The sequence below is a fragment of the Prorops nasuta genome, unplaced genomic scaffold, assembly GCF_024137725.1.
Source record: "Prorops nasuta isolate Cenicafe-Biocafe unplaced genomic scaffold, Cenicafe_Pnas_1.2 PNAS00001, whole genome shotgun sequence".
Classification (NCBI taxonomy): Eukaryota; Metazoa; Arthropoda; class Insecta; order Hymenoptera; family Bethylidae; genus Prorops; species Prorops nasuta.
In genome coordinates this window covers 3,695,906-3,708,068 of record NW_027116798.1, presented here as the reverse complement: position 1 = coordinate 3,708,068, position 12,163 = coordinate 3,695,906, and positions in this window count along the sequence as shown.

Here is a 12,163-nt window from a genome sequence, read left to right as displayed (position 1 = left end):
TTCACATATTGAATGTTCATTTATTTTGTATCATCTGCAGGTGGTTTAATAGATTCAGTACCTGTTAATTATAATAAAGAAAAAGATGTAATATCTTTTGTCAAAAAATATCCAGATGAAGGAAATGAGAAACATGAGATTACTAAACCCATTAACCATCAGACACCTTCAGCTTTATCTTCTTCTAATAGGAGAGATGATATAATTAAAAATATTAATTTAAATGATATTGGTATGAAATAAATATAATTATAAACTAATACTAACTTTATAGTGTACAAAACATACTTATTGTTAATTACATTACTCTTAATTGCAGATAGTTTTATGAATTCATCAGTACCTGCTAATGATGTGAAGACAGAAATAATAATTTCTACTAAACAATTACCTATAAGTAATGAAGGTAAATAAATATTTATAAAAATTTGTGGTCAAATAAAATAAATTGCGTAATTTTTGTGTAAATAAACTGATATTTCTTTCATTAAAAGATGAATATAAAGTAAAGTGAGTTAATGATTTGTAAATTTTTTCAGAATTAAAAAATGTTACTGCTGAGGAAGTTAAGATAAAAAAGCCACAGATACGTGAAGGTTTGCAGTTTTATTTTATTTTAAAGAAATCACATGCATATTTCTATAGATGAAAACAGTCAGTTTAACAATTGACTATTATTATTACAGACATCATGTTAGACAATCCATTTATTATTGAGCATTTTGGTAAATTCTACATATTTCATTTTCTCAAAATAGTATAGTTATAATGATTATATTAACCTTTATAGTTGATAATTTCAAAAAAGATTCAGAAAGCTGTAAAATATTTAATGTGGACAAACAAGTTAAAACAGCAAAAATAAATATGATTGCACAACATACATCATCTATTAAAAGAAACAAAAATGTTGAGGAACACCATCAGGATTGTTGTAGTAAGTTTTATTTGATGATCTTTTTAATTTATTTGAAACGTTTACTTCATTTATATATATAATTATGATCTGATTGCATTTAGAAAGATGCAAACTTGACCTGCAAAAAACTCTTCGTCATGTTCTTATCATGCATGAAATGCTCACAAATCAGACATCAAGTCAACCTGAGATTTCACAAGTTGTAGTGGATTTAAATCTCCCTATTTTTGACATTGAAGAATTGAAAAAATTTAATAATAAACTTAATGTAGACTCGACTGCACGATTGCAATATGTGAGTACTGTATTTTTAATGATTAAGGTCCATTGACTATTATACATAAAAGATTTCACTGAAAGCGCACTGGTGCATGAATATAATGACCTGCTTATATCTTAAAGTAAGAAATATCATTTTTAAAGAAAAATACTGCTTTTTTTACACATTCTATGGCTCGAATTTATAAACAAAACTAAGCTCGAATCTCAGCTTAACAATTTCTTAAAACGAAGATCGAGCTTAGCACTGTATTGAAGGTTAAAGTGAGAAAACTGAACTTAGCTAAGACCGTGCTAAGCTTAAGTTTTGTTTATAAATTTCAGCCTATATTAAAATTCTAAAGTGCTGAGTAAATAAATTATACTTGATACAATATCAAATATTAATTGAGTCATTATATGCATGTTCTATTTTTCCTTCAATACCACACTCAGAGTAGCTACGGAGAAAGTTATAGGTGTATGGTTCTCTTAATGCCTTTCTTTCTACATACAATTTAATGTGCTTAAACTAAAACTTTATTCTTAAAATTATTTAATTCTCATGAAACGTTTATCTATTTTATGTTTATTTTTATTTGTTATTGTGTACTTCATTTTTTTACAGCAAAAAATGATAAAATCAGTAGGAGGGGTAACAGCTGAAAAACATATAAGAAACGCATTGAAACTGTCTATAACTGATAAAGTGGCTTATCAATTGACATGGACTAAAACCAAGTATAAAATTGAAGCTCAATGCATGCCATTTATGAACATAATTATTGGTACTTAAATTTGTTAGTTACAACTATATAACCATGTGTAATTTTAAAATAGCATTTGATTAGTGTTACTTATACTTCTTATATCGAATAGATTTTTTATTTAGTGAAGCTTGTAGTTAAGTAATTGAATTTGTACTGTACTCTATATTGCTAATTATTTTACTGTGACATATGGTTATAATTATAAAATTCAGAAATGAATTTTATGTACACCTATTACGGTTATTGTATCTAATTTTTATATTTTTAGAGGTTATTCTTACTGCACGAAATAGTAATATCTGTGATCTACAAAAAGTTGTGAAAAGTTGGTTACAACATGCAGGTGATCGTTTGACTAAAGAAGAATTGCAAGAGGCAAGAAAATATAACAATAATTATGAAAGGTAAAATTAGCTTATATGATTTCGTTTTTATTAATCTATATAACAACCGTAAAATAATTTTAAACCAGACCTATGATTTTCCAATTAAGTAAAAGCAGAAAGAAGATGTGTAAAATATAGCATCAAAATTACTATATAGAGTTTGCATTAAAAAATTTTTTATAAACTTATATATATATATATAAGCCTAGTATATAGGATAAAAATGTTGGTGCTTTAACATAATGTCCGGTTAAGAAGAAAAGTTGGGGTGATATTTATAATTGTTAAAAATAATGTAACGCTTTCAAATTAAAATATGTCTGTATATAAATGGTGTGATAAAAGTTTGAAGTGATATAAATTACAGAAAAAGTCTAAAAAGACATTAAAATTTCATGAGTACACATAATTATAGTATAAAATATATAGGTGTCAAAAACTGAATATTTTAAAAATTACAGATACAACTTTTATTTGTAACACGGCTATATAGTACATATATAAGACTAATAATTAGAGATTAATTATATACTTGTTGTACGTTATTTAAATTAAATTATATTTTTTTTATTGACACAAAACTTTAATAAACATTTTAGTACTTCTCTAGAAGCGTAACCATGTAAGACTGAAATTAGTGAAAAATTTATTTATGTATTGTTGAAACTATAAAAATTAAAATTATAATATGCATACATAAAAAACAAGGGTTTCATTAATAATGGGAATATAAACTGCTTCCGATTTCAGAATACTTAAATTCTCTTTTCAAGCTTGAAATATATTTGTACCAGATGGAAAGCAATATATATTAATATTTTATACTTTTTCTATAATAATTTAATTATATTAATTATATTGTATATCATTTACAAAAATGAATATTTATCACTCTTTTTAGCATTTATACTTTTAATTGCATTTCAAACTTGAAAGAAAAATTTTAAGAAATTTTGAAATTGAAAGTGGCCCCTTATCTAGAGCTCGCCTATTCTTATTTCTACCTAACCTCTTAAATGTCATTTCCGAATGTCAGCATTTAGATATCACAAATTTTAAATTAAATATCTAATCCAATAGGCGTTTGATATCATTTGGATATGATGTTATATATATCCTACAGTTTTAGTGTTTTACATATCGATAAGATAACATTTGTAGGATGTCATTTGAAACTCTGAAAACGGCTCATTGGACAACTTAATGAGAGTATCATGACGTCTTTCTGAAGACTATTATTGATATCATGTTCAGTAACAAGATGTAGCTTAGCGATCATTTAGAAAACATTTTGCTTGCTGGGTTTGGAATATTTTATAATTAAGACTATATTGCAACATAAATACCTATATCTATAAATAACTGAAAGCCAGAAAACTTGAAAATAATATTATTTTGTAAAACTGGCGATCACCTGTTGTCTATGACAGAAGCAACGTTGCCAAATCTAACCTCTTACTACTTTAGTCAGTAGAGAGTCTACGATAAATCTGTTTTGACTTTAGATGAATGGAATCAACCTCCTTAAAAGAAATACTATTTCAGATAATTCGTGAAACGGAGAAAATTGGGTTTCGTGTAAACTTCATTACATCGGATATGGGAGGCGGAAATATGGGCTTATGGCAGCGTTGCCAAGTGTAGTATAATTACACTACGTAGTGTCCATATCCTATAGCGTAGTGTCCTTTCGGACACTACGCTATAAGATGTGTAGCCTTTGGGATACTACGCTATTAGATATGTAGCATTTGAGATACTACGCTATAGGATGTGTAGTACGACACTATAATTTCTGTTAGTATATTAGTTTTCTATAGTGTAGTAATAGTCTTACGAACAATACTTCGTAATACTTCTATCTTCCTCGTATATTTTGACAGTTTATCTAGAATTGTTTGTTATTATTGAACTTTGTAAAAAATATTGAAGTGAAAATTGTTCTGATAATGCATTTATATGCATATATAATTACCTAGTAAATTGAAAATTAAATAAATTTTTAAATATCGTGTTGGTCATTATTAAATAAATAATTTTATTCTTTTATTTTATCCCGAGGATAAATGATCCCTTATAATAATGATGTAAAAAGTTTATCCTTTTTATAATTTTTAAGAATTTTAAAAAGTATGAAAATTTATTACTCTTGTATAATAAATAGTTGTTTTTCTTGTTTATATGAATTTTATTGAAATTAAATGTCTTTATTTATGTGAAAATGATCGTTGTGGAGATTATAAATTTATATAAATGTCAACTGAGTTCTTTTTCCTGTAAATTATTATTAAGGGGTGATACTCCTGTAAAACGTTGTTTTTTAAAGAATTTTTATTACAAGAAGAGTAAAATATTTATTGATTCGCCGTAAAGTGCATGTTAATTAATATTAAAGTTAAAAGTTGCTGATTCACCCAATGCTGATGCCAATGAATAATCCATCGTTATGAATATTTACAACTCCGCATAAAGAAATTCTAGAAGTAATTTGTAAAAACAAACCTAAGTTCAGCATAGAATTAGTGGGCTCCGGAACGATTTATTTACATAATAATTGTTTGTTAACAGCTACTGATTTTATGTTGGAAACCGTACAAACCTATAAAATAAGCAGGTGAAGGAATTATATTCCAAGCCATAAATTTTCTCTTAATACAATTGATCCCAAAAACAGCATAAATGCAGCGGACACCAACAAGATACCTCGATTCCACACTATACTAAGTAAACTCAACGAACATATAATACCCTCAGCGCACAGCTCAAGGACCTCGAGAAGGACCTAGATAAAAAGGTCAAAGGAGAGGTCACTACCTGTTTCCTATCAATTTATTTTATACTATTCAACATTGTAAAATAACTCTACGAGGACAGAATAAATTTAGTTGTACCAATGTGATTGAATTTGCTTATCGCAGTGTAAACCCATAACAATATAGTGAAATTTAACCCAAAAAAGTATAAAAATTAAAATTTAAGGTTGTTTTGAACAGAAATGTCGTTTATTTTATAAACAAAAGGAGAAAAAATTTATTTATAATGGTTTTTTTAATGAAGTTTGAGGTATACTTTGCTTATTGCTGAGGCCAATAAGTTAAAAAATGTATTTGCAAAATTTCCAGTAAATTAGACAAATAATTTTTTATTTGCATTTCACGACGCGAAAAATTAAACGTTTTGAGAAAAACGCGTTTAAAGTTTTTGGACTTAAAAGTTCTGTTTACTAACACTTTTATGAATTTCATCCTTATCAAAGTTTAATCTGTTTGCCGTACATGTACATATATGTATTGAATAATATTCAAATAGCAAATTATGTATAAAGCTTATTAGGCCAAACAAGGCATAAGACAAAACTGCGAACTCGTTTTCTTATTTCATCTCATATACGCGTTTTGAGAGTATAGCTTCGATAGATTTGTAAAGATTCTTAAATTATTTTTTTTCACTTGAAACTTTGGGAATATATTCTTCATATGTTAAAGAATCTTTTTACAATAAAAAATTGTTAAACAATTTGTAAATTACTCTTCCACCTTAATAATAGTCATACTTCTTTAAATAAAGTATCTATATATACAGGAATAACGAAAAGTGTGGAATGTTACATGCTGCCTCACTCTCCAGTATCACCATATATGAGCTAGACGAAATAAAAAATAAAGCAATGATATTTGAATATCAGGTAGACATTGAACTTAACTTATTGATATAACTATATTAAAACATAGATTTTAAATAGAATATACATTGGAGTAAACATTCCTATCCTGGGTGCAAAGAGAGCATCCCTATACCTTCTCTACCTGCATTATCGCTTATAGAGCAATAAACCAAGAACTGTCTATACAATTTACCCTTTTCAGACATCTTTTTTTACATACGGGGAATCCATCTGCGGTGCAAATAAGCCACCCGGGAGTTTCTCTTTTTTATGACTATCTACGAAAACCCATCCTGCGATGCAAACATCCTGCTATCGCCAACTTTGTTTTTAGGAAAAATCTTCCTGTGACGTAAAAGAAGTACTTCCCGTCCAGAAAAAATAACCTTAGCCTTCCCTACTCGGTGTACCAAAAATTTTCTCAGCAAAGGAACAACATTCGCTAAACTGAAGATCTGATTGGTCCACAGGGTGGACGATGGACCCCTTCATTTTCTTCTCAAGGAGGGATAATTCATTAAAAGCCCTCGTTAGCCCTTAGGCAATGTCTTTTTGTCTGTTTCGTCTTTGATCTTGTTTTTTAAGTTTTTGCTCTAAGCGTATCAGCGAAAATCGATAATTATTTTAAATTAATTTCTTCATTTACTGATTTCTTTGGTGAAGTTTAGTGTAATTGTGTGAAAACATTTTTAAAAATAGTAAAAGTGATAAATAAAGCAAAATATAAGCTTTAAATTAAACTACATCATTCAACTACCATCTTCATTCCAATTACGCTTAGTGACACAGACGGTATCTCGAATATACAAATCATCAATAATAAAAATCTCTTTGTAATCCAAAGAAATACGGTTTATGGTTTAATCCCCAGATTAAAACGAGCTGTAGCGGTAAAGCAAAGTATCGTAAAACCGTCCTTTGTTCGAATTAAATAAGTGTTCGATTAGTGGATTATCAATAACATCTGTGAAATACATTTGAAGCATATATCAGAAAAATAGGGGTAAGTTTGTTACATAATATCTATTTTCGTCGCTTCTACTAACATTCTTTAATTTTTAAATTTGTAACAATTTCGTTGATATTTCTTTAAAGTATTTTGATAATGGAAGCTGAGCAAGAATTTTCAGTAAATGCCCTGTCTGAAAGCAGGGGTCAAACGTATTGAAAGATTTGGGAAACGGATCCTGCTTTGAAAGATTGGCTTCAGCCTCACGCTTCCAACAAGAAAGCATTATGCTCTATGTGCGAATCTTCCATTTCGGCGCACTATCATACATTACGAAAACACACTCGAAGTAAGAAACATTTGGATTTGATGAGGCGTACAAGTAGCACAAATAGTTTGGACACCGTGGAAACTGCTTTAGAAATTCAAAAAAAAGTAACAAGAATTGAATTAATTTTGACAGGATTCTTTGCAGAACATAACATAGCGTATCGTATAGTAGATCATCTAATACCTCTATTAAAACATTGTTTTCAGGATGTAGATGTTTGCAAAATGTTACGTTTGGGAAGAACAAAATTAACCGCGATGACAGGTGTAATAGCATCTTCGTATAATAATAAATTATGTATTACTTTACAAAAACGCAAATTCAGTATAATGACAGACGAAAGTACAGACGTCTCCAATGTTAAAGTAATTTGCATTATTGTTAGATTTTTCGATGCAGAAATACAACGTATTCGTTGCGCCTTATGGGATTTAATTGAAATTTATAGAGATGAAGATAGCAATGAAACAGCAGAAAATTTATATAACAATATTATTAATTCATTCACTGTTTGCAACATTCCTTTAGAAAATATAACCGGATTTGGTTGAGATGGATGCAATAGTATGATGGGTTCACATAATTCAGTAGCGTCTAGATTTAGAAATGATTGTCCTAATATTACTATTTTGAAGTGCATATGTCATACTGCACATTGATGTGCGAATTATGCTTGTAAAATATTACCACGTGAATGTGAAGATTTAGGGCGCAATATTTATAATTTTTTTAAACTTAGTAGTAAGCGACAACACCAATTTAAGGAATTTCACATTTTGTTGGATGCTGAAGTGCATAAAATGTTATATAGTGCTCAAACGCGATGGCTTTCATTAAAAGCAGTTGTAGATCGAATTTTAGAGCAATGGGAGCCTCTTCAAATGTATTTCACACAGTTGTGGGAAGAACAGCATTTACCAGCAGCAGAGATAATTTACTCATCCATAACTCATCCATTCGTGAAATGTTATTATTTGTTCTTAAAATGGGTATTACCAAAATTTACAAAATTTAATTGACTATTTCAGTCTGAAAAAGTTATTATTCCATTACTTTACAATCAAGCAGCAGCATTATTTAAAGATATTCCAATTTGTTATATGGACAATAGCTATGTTCTCAGCACGAGTGTGAAGGACATAGATCCTGATAACGAGCTTCATTTTCTACCAATAAATGAAATTTATTTAGGTTTAAAGGTAAATACCGAATTGCAGAAACCCGAGATAATACAACAAGCGGAACATGTACAGAATTTTCGTCTGAATACGTTTAATTTTTTAAAAGAAGCAAGGAAAGAGTTATAAAAACGTTTTGATTTTAATAATGTACGTTTGAGAGATTTGGAATGTTTTATTCCTCACAAATCTATTGATCCCCAATTTCATGTAACGGTACCAACATTAACTTCTATTTTTGAAATGTTTCCTCGTAATTTAGATTCTTCCTGTTTCACCAGGCAATCAGTAGATGATGAATGGCGTCTACTACCTTTCGCACAGCTACCACTCGACATTACAAATGAAAAGTTAATAGATGTTTTTTGGGTTAAATTATTAAATTATGATGATATTATGGACCTACAAAAGTACACGAATTTATCTCAATTTGTTTTAAACTTGCTTTGCTTACCTCATTCAAACGCTGAGTGCGAACGACTTTTTAGTAAAGTTAATTTAACGAAAACGAAAAACAGGAACAAAATGAAGACAACTACATTAAAAAATAATTTGACTGCGTGGGAATGTGTTAAGAATAGTGGTACTTGTAAATTATTTGAACCATCCGCAGATATGATAGATCATTGCAATCAAAGCATGTACATTTTAATACATCAAATACAGATAATGAAAATGAAGGTGTTTCCGATGAAGATTCAGAATACTTTATGCTGATGTAACGCCCGTTTCTCAAAATTGCGTAATTTACTGATATTTCAATTATTATCTTAAATTTAAAAAGAATATATAAATTTGTAACTTAATCTATAGTTTTTATTTGAATCTTCGATATTTGAAAATTCTTTAAATTTGTAAAAAAGTTATATGCTTTTAAATAAATAATGTTTATTCTTACAATGTTTTTCTTCATCTCATTTTCATTGCATAAAAATAATATTTTATTTATAAATATATAAAAACAAATAGCTAGATTTCATACAAAAATTATTAATATTATGAAGCACTGTTGAAAATTTAATCAAGATCGGTTGAATAATTTTTAAATGAGAGCTTATGTTACTTCCTAAACTTTGAAAAACTATAATACATCATATTATTATTTTATTGAGTTTCTGTTATATGCATCATCATATTAATGACGAAAATAGCAGCTAATACAGCCAACGAAGCTAGCCAAGACGCCAAAGACCGATCCTGTTAAAATGGAATTTCAGCTTATCAAAGTCTTAACAAAGATAAATTTTTCTCGATTGAAACTTCCATAAAAGACATTACTCTTCATCCTAAGTAATTAATAATATGATTTTATGTGTACTCAGTTAATTGGCATACGATTTTCGGCACAAATCATCAGTTTTGCAGTGCTGGGATTCTGTAACTTCCCAGCGATGATTGTCGGTATCGCTAACTACCGATAGTTGTCGCTTGCAGTAACGAAAAGAGCGATTCTGTAACTTCCGTCTATATGGATTCAGTAACTAGTTATCGACAACTTTCGGTAATTGAATCGAGTTACCGAGAGATATCGCTAAGAGCGATTCTGTAACACAAAGTTTTCGATAATTGGTGTTAAAAATGGCGGTCGCTACCGAATTCTATCGTTAACTTAACGATGACCGTGATAGGCGTCGGTAGATGTTTACCGAGAAAGTAAATATAATAAATGTCACAAATATTTCTTAAATTAATATTTAGAAATCACAAAAAAGTACTTACAATAAATTTTCTTTATAAATTAAGGCTTACAGTAAAAATCGTAGGAAATAAAATTTAATGTTTTTCCAATTTTTATATTTAAAAATAAATATATATATATATGCAGAGGTTTTCTCTAAAATATAGAATTAATTGTATTATTTAACTATAGCACACAGGCACTAACTGTACATTGTCTAACTCAAAAAAATGTTAAAACATTAATTTTTAATACTTATTTTAATTAAAATATACTTACGTTTTAATACTTCTTTTAAATAAAATATGATAATTTTGCTATAGTAAGAATTGCTATAGTCAAAAATGATATAGTCAAGTAACACAAAAATTCCTATTTCGGTTGGTATTAATACACCAATATTACCAGCTTCCCTAGAACCTTAACGAATTTTATCGTTATCGTACAAATATGAGTTGCACCGACTATTGTCGTAAAGCTAAAGTTACAGAATCGCTCATTCGTTAGCGCAAGCGATAACTGTCGGTAGTTAGCGATACCGACAGCTGTCGTTAAGGGGTTTGACCCACTTGAGGCCAAAAACACTCACAATATAATAGTTGATGTGGTATATATTATTTATTACGAGCATTGTGAGTTTTTGGTGGAATGCGTGCAAGGAAAAGCAAAGGTTTATTAAAGTTATTCGTCGGATAAATTTTATATTAGTACCGCTGAACCTCTAGCGACATCTATCTCGGTCGTTGTTAAGTTACAACGATATTATTAGTTTTCCTTTCAATAAAAAACTCAGTGAAATATCAATTCTCAGCTAAATGATTCGGTTTAGTACAATTTATATTAACTTCAATTGTTCGTAACTCCGTCGCTTAACTAAGATTGAACTGAGAGTTTTCTTAAAAAGGAAAGGTACGTTTATTCGGTAGGATTCGGTAGGTTACCGACAGTACCGACATTACAAGCGACAATCATCGCTGACTCTGAGTTACAGAATCGCACTTAGCCATTTCTGTCGGTAACTGGACTTAACGATACCGAAAGTTGTCGCTAAGAGTTACAGAATCCCACTACAGGGCACTCCAGGCCAGTCCAGGCCGTTGTCAGATGGAAAGCAGCATTCCTAACAAAAAAAAAATAAATCTGAAAAAGGTCATTTTGAGTTGGCAGCTCTGCGAAGTAGCTACGCTGCAAGTTCTGCATGCTGATTGCGGCTGACTTGTACGATTAAGTAGTAAAAGGTTTAGGTAAACACAAAATTGACAGGTCAGCTCCAGGGTTATGTTGGAATCTGTGTCAGATAAGTAAAAATTAATCATTATTTATAATACGCATTAAAACGCGATGCTTTGTGAATAATATCATTTGTTACAGGTACTTTGATTAAATTTGGTTGGTACGCAATGTCAATTTTAAGAGTACAAGCAAAGGAAAATTTGCTGGCAAGTAGATTAGAGGTACTTCTTAGCAAGCACATGATAGCTGGGATGACAAATCATCAGATTTAAGGATTGCGATGGATATACCACAAAAGTATTTATCTCCATCTATATTAGCTACCACCAGTCAAGTGTATCCTCTACTCTGCTGAGCTGTAAAGATGCAGAAACATCAATGTACCTATCACATTATTTAAACTCAAGTAATCTTCAAACATTTTGTGAAAAGAGACTAAGTATGTGTTTTTATAGATTGTATTCTGCAGCCTTGAAATCTGTTATAATTCAGGTAATACTGGAGTATGCTATTATGCAGGTAATTCATAACTGCAAAAAGGAACGATTGGGATGTCAGTAGATTCAAGTTAGCTCAATGATGATATTGGTACATTCAATTCTCTCCAAGTGACCTCAAACTGGCAGCAGACTTAAGAGACACGATTGTAATGGTTTGTGATGTTGATCCAGCAAACCATCTTTATCAAATTGCTGCAATTCAAAGTGTCCATTTGTTTTTGACTTAATGTCAAATTTCTTTCTTTAACATAGGAAACATAGAAACCGTTTAGCTCTTACAGCTTGGAATTACAAAAT